The following is a 12,928-nucleotide window of genomic DNA, read 5'->3' on the forward strand; positions in this document are numbered from 1 at the left end:
AAAGCCTTCATTCGGAAACCCTTCCCAGAGTGCAACGATTGTTTTCATTAAATGGGTAGAAATAGATACAAATAGGTACAAATCGGTGAGAAATAGAAAAAATGTCAAATCCAATCTCAAAAACAATCTTTAGAAAAAGGGAAAAAGGGAATTCTAATAATATTATTATCTTGGTCAGCGCCTCGGAGGGTGCGACTGTGTGCCGTATCTTCCAAGCAAGATGAGCGATACGGGGCCGTCAGATTATTCACAGCTTGAAACAGAGGCTGACGGGAAAAACCTCCTGCCCCTGACGGCGGGTTCATTTCCAGGAGGAAAAACCGACTGCAATAGCCCCGTATTCTGCTCGCAGCTACACTCGGCATGTGAACCATTGCAGGCCATGCCAGCCAGTACACAGCTTGGAACAAGCAGCAATCACTAGTATCGGAAATCAGCAAATACAGCAGCGAAACCAAAAATTCACTCACCAGAGCAACAGTAATGACAGCAAAACACGTTGTGCTCTGTTTGAAGGTCATATCAGGGCAAAGGATAAGAAAATTGATGGGACCAGCGAGCGCTGTGCGCATTGGCCATCCGGCGAAGTAATGCTACCAGAAGCGCTGTCACCTTCAATTGGGCATGACAGGCTTACTTGGTTTAGAGCAGGTTCTTGATGAGCAGCTTTCATTGCATACAGTGCTCGTCGCTGGTGTGAACAGGCATAGCGCTTTTAGCGATGTTCTGCAGGTCATTTTCGGTCGTGATACTCTTGGAGGTGCGTACAAGCCAAAAGAACCAGACCAAGATCATGAGTAAGATCCGCAATTACCCCGTCACTATAAGCCGTCGACTGAATTGCGACAAATTCTGTAGTACGCCTAATACTTGTACAGTCAATGGGGTGTTTGTCAAGAGGAGTCATATGATCACTAAGGGCGTTATAAACCGCTGGATACTGTTGGTATAGATGTCAATACAGGACTATATTCTATGCTAATGTTGTAGATGTCCAGGCTGGACTTGATAGGACACTAAATGCTCAACAGGCTCCAATCAGCATTCTGATAATGGCCAGCAGCAGCGTTACAGGTTTTCGTGCTTGGATCGCTGTGGCAAATACTTGAGACTTGTAAATGGAAGCCGGCAATAATTATAGCAATGTCATTACTGCCTAAGGCGAGGTTTCGAAAATCACACAGAAGTATCGCTCTGGCTAGATCAACTGTACTTCCGGTGACAATCTAATAATTATTTAGTTTATTGCGTAAGGACACTCGCACTTATCCGCGCCGTGGTGTGTTGTTTCCTCGCTGATAATACTGGCAATAGGGTTCACCGGGTGTTATGTTGCTGTTGTTTTCTTTATTTGAACTCGCCAAAACCAAACGGAGAGAACTGTCCAGTGACAAGGGGGCGAATGGTGAGCGTATGACGCTCATCATTTACAAATCTTCCGTCTAGTCCCTCTCCGATATGATTACTATCAATACATGTATGTGCATCAAAAATATCTCGAGGCAAGCTGAGAGGGACTAGAATAATGGTTTACAGAACACTAGTACAGAGAGGGGAGTACGAGGACGAAGACGATGCATGGCTGGCGGTATCCGACATCACCATGCATCGACTAGGCGCCAGGCGCGAACTGATGGTGGTGGTGGTGGTGAGAAGGAGAGCTCTGTGCCAGAACTTTGCAGCCTAGAGAGCGTGTGTTGGCAGGCGTGTGTTTACCGCCATATTGTCAGGTGTGTCTTTACCACCATATTATCAACCATGAGTACAGCTGCAGTGGTGTCTTCGACTTCATTCTCCCGAGTCAAGCTCCGTATGAAGACATCCAAGAAGAAGATTGCCTGATGAGTCCAGCGGGGACCAAACGTACGTCGCAATCGAGCTATGTCGTTGCTGTGTCATCTTCTGTGTGCCATGCGCTACTTGATGTACCAGTTTGCTATGTCGGATACCGCCAACCATGCATCGACTAGGCGCCAGGCGCGAACTGATGGTGGTGGTGAGAAGGCGAGCTCTGTGCCATAACTTTGCAGCCTAGAGAGCGTGTGTGGGCAGTTGTGTGTTTACTGCCTTATTGCCAGGTGTGTCTTTACCACCATAATTTATCAACCAAATTGTCACGTATTTTGTAAAATTTATTCAGTATTCCCCAGAGCCTGAGGCATATCGAGAATGTCTCCAGATAATAAAGTAGTGCCCTTTCCCTGCAATCATATACCTCCTCTTTACCCCACGGGTGATTATTACAACGCTTCGGCTATTAAAAACCTCCATAGTCTCAGCAGGTTTGCAACCTTGATGAGGGAGATTTTCCCGAAGCTTTGCAACAACTGGCCTGGTCATTGAGATCCAATTGAGCCTGTCTACCCCATGCTGTACAATGTGAAAACCTAAACCTGCTAAAAATGTCAATGGCACGTGACATTCTGCTGGGTTCGATCTACCTAGGTCAATCTTGACTCTGGCGATCAGATTTCTTTGAGCAGCACTTCGTACTAATGTCAACACAATCTAGGCACAGGCGGATTATGCCGGCAGAAAAATTGGCAGAATTCGGTACTTGTTCTGGTAAGTTTCATGCATGTTTGGTATGTGGATAAAGAAATTGAGCAGAATTCAAGGAATTGTCATAAGGTTTCTATGGTTCTGCCAATTTCCCTGCTTTTCGAGCAGAATCTGCCACCTTTTCGAGTATAATCCACCGATGCCTAACACAATCATGTTCTTCTCCCTTACCACTCCAAGACATGGTCACCTGAGTTGATGCGCAGCCGACGTTGCATGGATAGTTGCGTAAGGGCGTGGAAGAATTGGAGGCTGGACGCTGGTCGGCTGTATCTGCGGGGATGCTTGTGCAGTTCCTCAGACTGGCACTGTCACCAGCTATTCTGCACGACATGCCGAGTCCTGCACAAAGAAGGATACAAAAAATATCAGATATATATAATTAGATTGAGTATAATTACATATAATTCGCGCAATGCCCGCTACTTTTTGTAGTTTGAGCACTCTGGCGCTAGAGCGACGAGCTACCTTAATGTCTGTGGTGCCTCCTTTGCACCATGGCTGGTAACTCGGCCTATTTAGCTCGTAGCTGTACTGATGAGGCCTTTATGGCCGAAACAGCTTGCTGTCTACAGCATTGGGTATCACGCTCCTCGGCTTTTGCCTTGTTGAGCACTCTCAGTAGGCTGCTCTAGTGCTGCTGCATCGCGCAATGCCCGCTACTTTTTGTAGTTTGAGCACTCTGGCGCTAGAGCGACGAGCTACCTTAATGTCTGTGGTGCCTCCTTTGCACCATGGCTGGTAACTCGGCCTATTTAGCTCGTAGCTGTACTGATGAGGCCTTTATGGCCGAAACAGCTTGCTGTCTACAGCATTGGGTAATTAATATAATTATATAGATTACACAGGGGGTAATTATATAGATTATATGGATATTATTATTATGCATGAAGATGCGAGGAAATGGTGCCGAATGTAATAACTGGGGAAATTAGAGAGGTCATTGCTCTAGAGAGACATGGCGAGTTATACCTTGCGTTTTCAAGAGATTAACCCCGCCCCCCCCCCCCCCCCCCCGATTCGCAGGTTTACCCGAAACGATCCTCGGCTCAGGCAACAAAAGAGCGTGTTTAAAAAAAGGGTTTTCTGTAGCTGTGCAGGATTCTGAGTTCGGTGTTGACCAGCTCGGCCCTGGGTGTTGAGCACGGAGTGAGCAGGTGACAACTGGGTGTTTGGTACAGAGCACGTCTGGGTGCTGAGCATGGGTGTGCCGACTGCATGATTCTCACTCTGTGCTTTCCACTTGACCCTAATGATAATGGCACAATCGAGTGACTGAACGCTAACTCTGCTGTCTCCAGTGAAGAAAGAGCTTCGGAGAGAATTTTTTCTCCGTATGGATCATGTGAGGAGGGCTGAGTTAGAGGTTGCACCCCCCCCCCCCCCCCCCCGCCCCACATACACATGCAATTCAGTATTCATGCACACGCATTAGCGCACACGCAGCAACACACACACACACACACACACAAAGCTGCTTGCCTGCGTAAAATTGAATGGTGCTCGACGTAAATTGTTGAGTTCCATACGAGACTGTCTGCGTGTTGGATGAATATGGCAGTTGTTTGTTCAATATCTTTGTAGCGTTGCTCCTTGAATGGAGACCAAGTGTGAAACAATCAGTCGCGCTTCTCTTCGCCCCGTTGCGCTGTGCCAAATAGCCATCGACAATGGCGATCACTCTGAAGTTGCTGAAATCCCTCTTCCGGATGGAATAGCCTGTCAGGGCGATCCAAAATAAGCCACATGGGCGGAGTGTGTGTTTCGCCTTTGTTTATTGCTAATGCTACAACTACTAGGCTGAACATGTACCTATTTCAAATTTCAGCCATTTTTCGGATGGAGGAAGCATCCTTCCATAATACCGTGCTCGCGCGATTAGAGCCCTCTCTTGAATACATATAGTGCCCTATCTCGATTTGGATAGTGCCCCATTTGTTAGGGACATTCAAAACAATAGTGTCCCGGGGCACTAATCGCACGAGTACGGTATGACAATCTCGAACAGGAAACCAAACTATACTTAACGGCAATAGTATGAGACTGTAGTGAATAGTTTGATGACCATACCGTTACATGTAGTTCTCCAAGCACTGAATCATTATTTTCATCAGGAACACAGGCACAGCGGCGCATCTCTTAGCGAACACTAGCTTCTGATTGCTTCGGCCAGTATGGCTGCACTGAACTGATTTTATGTTGCGCAGGGCATGGGGTGTTGCCGTGCCGGAGGCGAACAGCCGACTCTCGATGCCAGGAGTAAACCTCGCCCATTTCCAATCTACTGGTCAAAAAGACCACACATCTTGATGTGGAAAGCTGCGTCATGGGGATGTTACAGTCTGATGTGCGATCGCATGGAGCTCGAACCAGGGTCCTCTTGGTTCGCAGGTACGTACCGAACACAACTTGCCATCCAGAAACCTTACCCCCCCCCCTCCCACCCACTAGGGGGCTTTCTCTCCCCCGGAAGGCACGAGACAACAAAGTGTGCCGCCTACCCGAGTCCGTGGTAGTCCGTCGCAGCGGACCGACTGCAGGCCTCCTACGGAATGGCAGTACGTGGATATGGCAATGACCTGCAAGGCATGGCACGCGCGATATGGGCATCGGTCATGTACATGTATTGTGTTTCAACAGATGACAAGCCGCAGCATCAGTTCTGCCCCCTGGACCAGATCGTTGGTGCAAGTGGCAGAGTCATCAAGCTGGTGGCCCTGAATACCAACATAAGAAGAGCCTGCCGAATGCAGTCTTCAAAGTCATCAAGCCTGTGTACTTGCGGCTGACTGAGAGGCAACTTCTCAAGAAATGCTTGCGTGGCGCTACTCAGAATCGGAACGAGTGCATCAATGGCCTCATTTGGCAGATTTGTCCAAAGACTGGCTTTTGCTCGTCAAGGACTGTCCAGACAGCTGTTGTCATAGCCGCTGCTTGCTTCAACGAGAAGAACAATGCCTTGGAGGAGATTCTTGAAGCGATGGGCCTGACAGCTGGTCACTACACGCGGACAGCGCTTGAGAAGTTGGACCGTGAGCAAGCCAAGAATGCAGCCAGGAAATCCTCAGATGAAGTGAAGAGTGCAAGGAAGAGGCGAAAGAGAGTGGGGAAGGGTGTGGAGGAGCAGACTGTTGATGACGAAGGTCTCATTTATGAGACTAGGGCCTTCTAAAAAGTAGCTAGCGTGGTGGACACAGATTGTAAATACATGATTGTATTATACTACAATTTTCCCCGTTTTTGGCTATTCCCGCAACTCTTAACCAAGCTACTGAGATAACCGTGGCCTGCAGACCCAACAAAGTATACATTTTTGAAATCTGTGAAGCATTAGCTAGACATTGAACCGAAGTTTCAGAGGGCTGCTCTTCATATGCTCATGATAGCACAGGTCAAACATTTTGTTATTTTTTGCGCTTATCGTTTTTTTTCAATCTCCTCCACTTGCTGGCTTGTTTTGCTGGTGTCCCCTTTATTTGGTTCAATGTCTTGCCATGCGTGTGTGAGACACTGCAGTGGCACTCATTTTATTGCATAGGACGCATGGTCTTCTATATTGTGGTTACAGGCGAACCTTTCGGCGGGTTTTGCGAACAGATCCGTCACATGTGCGCCAACAGTAGATAGATGGCATCTTTGGCTTTATGTTTGCTGTTTCTGAAACGGGTATATCCAAGGAGTAAAACTGCTGAAAATTTTATAAGAATCTGTTTACCCTTTGCTGAGATATGTGTGCTTGCGTGGGACGGTGCCGGAAAGGTGTAGCGCCACAGTGTAGGTAAGCATTACTGGCGTAATATAGGGTAGACTGAATAATAGACAAGTAGAATGTTCGCTTTGCATCATTATTTTGTTAAATTTCTACGGCCATGTCGGAAAGCAGCAACTTTAGCAAAAACTGAGTTACACAATTTCTGGACCTGTGGCTGGAAGGAGAGATAGTCGTTTATCAATAAACTAAGGTATTTGGCGGTGCTCGTAGGGGTAAGAGCCTTTCCTTTACAGGTCAAGGGCCGTGGCAACAGCGCTACTGGCAGGCGTGACCGCTGCAGGATTAGAAATTGTGTCTTGTCGGGGTTCATGATGAGCCTCTTCAGATCTAAATGGACCTTCAGGGCAGTTAGATTGAACTGGAGATCCTGTAAGATAGCAGGAAGGTCCAGTCCGATGATGAAGAAGGCAATGTCATCAGCATAGAGTTGTGACATGCTGTGATTGAGAATTTCTGGCACCTTGCGAATATAAATGCAAAAGAGCAGAGGACCCAGTACCGACCCTTGCGGGACGCCCCTGGTACAAGGCACAGTCTCACCATGCTCGCCATTGACTATTACTTGTTGACTGCGGCATGACAGATAATCTGCAAACCACTGCAATACAGTGCCCCGTAACCCAACATTAGCCAGCTCATGGACTAACTGCTAGGCCCCGGCGGATAATGCTAGCATTATATCTAGCATATTTAGCACTTTCTGGAAACTAGCATTGCACTAGCATAATCAGCAGGTTTTGCAGAAAACTAGCATATTCTTGCGAAAACTAGCATATTCTTGCAAGACATGGGATTTTCGTGAGAATTAATTCACAATTCCCTAGCCCTCGCGATCGCGGGAGGCGGCGCGCAGCCTTGATCATGCATGATGATGATGATAATGTGTCAGTGCAGCTTGCAGTGGTGTACTTTGCAGGCTAGATCCTCTACGGCCCTACATGTAGCCTTGTAGGCTTTGTAACTAGTACAACAGGGCTTGAAAGTGCTACGTCACAGCATAGCAACAATTTCAAAAATTCAAAAACTGGATCCACTTGGATCCAGTTTTTGTATGGATCCAAGCACATTTCAAGCAGTCTTACCCACAGCATGGTGATGTAGCCAGTGAAACTGACTGATTTGGCTACTGGGGGCGGGGTTACAACTGGTGGCGAAATAAAAGTCACACCTGCATGCCACATGAGTGGGTTGCTATGCACCCACATACTTAGGCAATAGCAAAGTCACACCTTAGTGGATCCAAAAATAGAAATCTGATGTCAACTTACTACTCCCTGGTCGTTTTGACGTCATCACTTTCAAGCCCTATAGAGAGGTTCCGCACATCATAGCAGGCTCTTCTCTCACTCTAGTGAGACAGTGCCGGTAAGGTGGTAAGTAACAAAGTTCAAGTCTAGAATCTGGGGTCACGCAAATCTCGCCTGGCGCCTAACTACAGGATTGTACACATAGTGTCAGTGACGTACACTGGCCATCTTCCACCACTAGTAGTACAGTTATGTAGTAGCTAGTGAACCAGTTACCATGGTTACCTAATGCCCTTGTGACTTACAGTTCCAGTTCTGGTGCAAGACTATTTCAAACTGTGTTCTTGTGTTGCCATCTTGAGGACGGTCGATCGGATCCGTACGGGACCAGTCGATTGCAGAGAAATATACACGCAAACTAATTATAGAACTGTGTTCGCATCCGAAAACACTGGTTCACTTCAAATCTTCAATGGGCGCTTTCGATTACACGCATTTCGGTCAATTCTAGAATTAGTTATTGTTGACATGAACATATGGACTGTCTTACGTGTGTGGACGGTGCTTGTGCTCACTACTATATCAGGGTCTACAGGCATCCGAAGCACTGATTGTATCTGTATTATTTTGTACTCAATGTATGCAACACTATTATCTCCACATCACCATGTGTTTTATTTCTGTTTTTCACTCCATTGTCGTGAGTTCCCCTTGGGAACGGATACGAGAATAATAATAATAATAATAATTGTAGAAGAGAAAAGGACATATGGATACGAGTTAAGAGTAACTCTCCATCACTGTAACATGATTCTATATACAGTCAGAAAGTGCAATAACTAGGCACAAAACTGACAGAGTACTGAAACATTCGACGTCCTGACACCTAGCTTCAACACATCTCCGTAGCGCTAACCGACAGCCTTCCTACTTGGAAGGTTCAAGGTTATGGAAAGACCAAAGAGGGGAAGGCAAGCGCAACGAAAACGAGCAAAAGCTACAGTATGTCGATTGTTACTGGACGATGACGAGACCAGTACGATATTTGACAAAGCGGTCTAACTACAATACGGCGAAACGTACGTCGTGTGAAACAACTTGTTTTGTAGTCAACTAGTCCATCACAATGTCATGCATGAGGAGCACTGTAGGAGTTTGGCTTTCGGCTTGTACAATTCGTTTTCGCAAAGCTTCCCTTTCTTTACTTATCTTTGATATTTATGACCCACCCAAGTTGGGCGGTGTGCTGCTTTGCTGCTTCGAATTGTAGTTAGAGCTTTTGCTCATTTTCGTTGCGCTTGCCTTCCCCTCTTTGGTCTTTCCATAACCTTGAACCTTCCAAGTTGGAAGGCTGTCGGTTAGCGCTACGGAGATGTGTTGAAGCTAGGTGTCAGGACGTCGAATGTCTCAGTACTCTGTCAGTTTTGTGCCTAGTTGTTGCACTTTCTGACTATAGATAGTATCTGGTTACAGTGATGGAGAGTTACTCTTAACTCGTATCCATATGTCCTTTTCTCTTCTACATTTATTTATGGCTCAACATCCGAGTTTCAAATAATAATAATAATATTGTTGATGCACAGTTCGATTACACAAAAAGTGACAAATTCCGTCGTTAGAATTGATTTTATCCAATTCCGTCGAATCCGTCAATTCTGAAGAGAGGGCGGAATTTCTCTAATTCTGGCGCCAGAATTGCACAGTCGGTGTGCTACCGGTCTGGTCATGACTCAAGCGCGCGAAGAGCGGCCCTGGCCGGCGTGTGCGCGATGCTGGGTCCACGTGCGCGCGAGGGTATACTTGATCTCTTTTTACGATTCATCAATTTTGTTTGTGACATGACATGAATAAAATGCTTTGTGAATTCCAGTCGTTCATTTACAAGGCCGGAATCTGCTCATTCTGGTCATTCCAGAATTTTAAAAACCAGTTCCAGAATTGTGTAAACGTGTAATTGAAAGCGCCCAATTGTTCTAGCCCTCTACTACTTGTAGTAGATCTATGACTCTGGCTGGGAGTCTGGGCACAAGCGTTGGGAAAAAAAAGACTTGTGATGGGTGTACATGAGAAGGCGGTGAGAATGGGAGCGTCCATGAGAAGGCGGTGAGAATGGGAGCGTTTTGTTTCCACCAACGTTTGCTTATTATTCTTTGTTAGCTGATGAAGAACACACGTCATGGCTATGCCCGAGCAAGCAGCCAGAGACATTGTTGATCTAGTAAGCAGTAGCGATGATCACTTTGATTCCGAGTTTGACGATGAAGACGCCTCAGAATCAGAGTCCGAAGAGGACGAGGCCAGGACAGCGTGTGAACGTCTTCCCGAACCAGCCAGAGTAGCGAATTCCCGAAAAGTATCTTTCCAGAGAAGTGGGAAGGAGTCCGTCGCTAAGCGTGGGCGAATTGCCGATGGAAGTTCCACATTGACACCTCGTGTCAGCGTCCACCATCGCGTGCAGCAATTTCCAGGGGAATTTTGACTGTGTCCAGTGGGAAGATTTACTGCAGTGCCTGCAGCCAGACAGTTCAACCGAAGAACAGCATTGTGAAATCACACACTTCAAGCCAAAAGCACAAGACGGCAAAATAGCGAAAGTCACGAGCCCAGCTACACCAGCAAGCGCTAACAGCTTCGTGGGAGAAGTGCACTACAGACCATAAGGAGGAGCTGGCAGGAACAGGGCTATCTGGTGCTGTAGCTAATGATGTCCTCATTCGAAGAGCCAACGTTGTAGAGTCTCTCCTTAAAGCAGGTGTGCCCCTGAGTGAGATAGACCACCTTCGTCCGTTGCTTGAAAGCAACTACTGTCGCATGACGTACAGCAATCACATGGCACAGTTAGTGCCAATCCTGGTGCAGAATGAGCAGTCTACCTTCAAGAAGGAGATTGCATCTGCAGCTCATCTCACCGTTATTTTCCATGGTACTTCACGCCTTGGTGAGGCACTTGCTGTTGTCCTTCACTACGTCGATGGCGATTTCAACATACACCAACGCCTTGTACGTGTCTCTATACTGTCCAAAAGCCTAGTTGGTACCGAACTAGCTCGAGAGCTCATCAAAGTTTTGTCAACACAGCTGCAAGTTCCAAGCCACAAGGTTCTTGCCTTGGTCCAAGACTGTGCAGCTGTTAATGGTGTTGCTGTTAGGGTGGTAACAGATCCTTTTTTGACCCCATATAAAGTGGCATTAAATTGAGCATAACGAGCATAACGAGCATTAAAACTAGCATAATGTGCCACTTTTACTAGCAGTGCTAGTAGCATAATTGCGAACATGACTAGCATTATCCGCCGGGGCCTTCTAACTGCTGATGTTGAACGCGGTCAAATGCCTTACTCATGTCTGCAAACACTATTGCGCATCGTTGACCATCGTCCAATGCTCGGTTCCATCTGTCAATGCAGAGAGCAAGGGCATCCTCACAGCTGTGGTTGGAGCGATATGCAAACTGGTGGAAGGGCAGAAAGCTCATTGTGGCCACTAAAGAACTCCACAACCTGTCGATGAACAATTTTCTCCAATGCCTTCGAGGCAAGTGGCAACAGAGATATGGAACGGTAGTTTGTAGCTGACAGTTCGTCTCCGGATTTGAATAGAGGAAACACATGTGCGAGCTTGTACGCTGTAGGAAACACACCCGAGAGGAGGGACTGGTTGATAATTGACGCTAGCGGGGCTGCAATAGACGCCTTACAGTGAAACCTCGTTAGGAAGAACACTGATAAGACAAATGTTTGCTTAAGAAGAACTAGTATTCGTAACTCCATTGGATAAATCACTGTATATTCACTGGGTATAACATACGGATAAGAAGAACTCCGGTTACTGCGAACAAATGTCATCGGTCCCTTGGTATTCGTCCTAAAGAGATTTGACTATACATGTAATGAGCAGGCGCTGCATGCACCGAAACGTACAGCACTCACATGGCACATGCACCTTGTCCCAAACTGCACTTGGCTTCACAATGCTGTCTTCGTATTGGATGGTGTTTTCGATGGTCACAGCTGTCGTAATCCAGTGTCAGGGACAGTGTCCTGGTATGTTATTGCGCATGAATGTCGCTTTGCGCTGCCGCCTGGTCTGCTAGCTGATAGCAAAATACAATAGATATAGTACATTGTATGTCGTCAAGAATAACACCATGTATGCGACCGTAGGGAGAAGTAGAATTCTTGGGCAGATTTGTTTCTTTCATTCCACGATGGCAAGACGCCAATATGAATAAGTATGATAGAATTGCTAATGGTCCTTACCAGGTACATGGTGATTACCCCGGGGAGGAAATGAACAATGGAAGAGGAAAACCATTTGGGGACAGTCCTAAATTCTTGTAAAACCACGTAGTATGCTTGCATTCCGTGTTTGTTCCTATCCAGACAAATACCAGCGCCTAGAGATGAGGATCGAGGAGTTCGAAGCACAGATAACGGCGCTCAAAGAAAAGAACTCAGTAAGTGATTAGTTTCGGTCACCGATGGTGCCTGTAACGAAGTTGCTATCCTCGACTGTAACAAGATAATAAGAAGTCAGAAAGTGAGATAACAGGGCACAAAACTGACGTGAGTTTTGTGCCCTGTTATCGCACTTTCTGACTTCTTATTATCTTGTTACAGTCGTAGATAGCTGCTTCATAACTCCTTTCCTTGTGATTTCTTCTATTTTAATTATACTTATTGGCTCAGTATCCGAGTTACTAGTAAATAACGAAGTAGGATATCGAAATAGCCAGTTGAACAGAGCTCCAACTCGGTTCGAATTGACAGCGAATCAATTGGGCAACTGACCCTGCTGCTGCATGGGTAGAGCTGTGCAATAGAAGAAAGGCACCGGATTACACGTCAATTCCAACATGAGAGAAAACTATACCGTCCGGGAGAAAGATAACGATACGCAGAGAACGAGTTACAGCAACAAGTACAGACAGACATACAGAGAGGCATACATACTGACCGACATACATACGTACAGGTACATACAGACCGACAGATAGTTACACAGATAGACAGACAGGCAGACAGACACACAGGCAGACATACATACATACATACATACATACATACATACATACATACATACATACATACATACATACATACATACATACATACCCAATGCTGTAGACAGCAAGCCGTTTCGGCTATAAAGGCCTCATCAGTACAGCTACGAGCAAAATAGGCCGAGTTACCAGCCATGGTACATACATACACATACACACAAAAGCACAATGTAGGTTTACAGAGTTGTCGAAACTCGGAGTTTCTTGCTCAATGCAATCATCAGGCTACTAAACTTTTGTGTGTAATAGTGCTCCACTTTATTGTGTCGAGCCCTCTCCGCTGGC

This window comes from Sycon ciliatum, chromosome 3, assembly GCF_964019385.1.
Source record: "Sycon ciliatum chromosome 3, ocSycCili1.1, whole genome shotgun sequence".
NCBI lineage: Eukaryota > Metazoa > Porifera > Calcarea > Leucosolenida > Sycettidae > Sycon > Sycon ciliatum.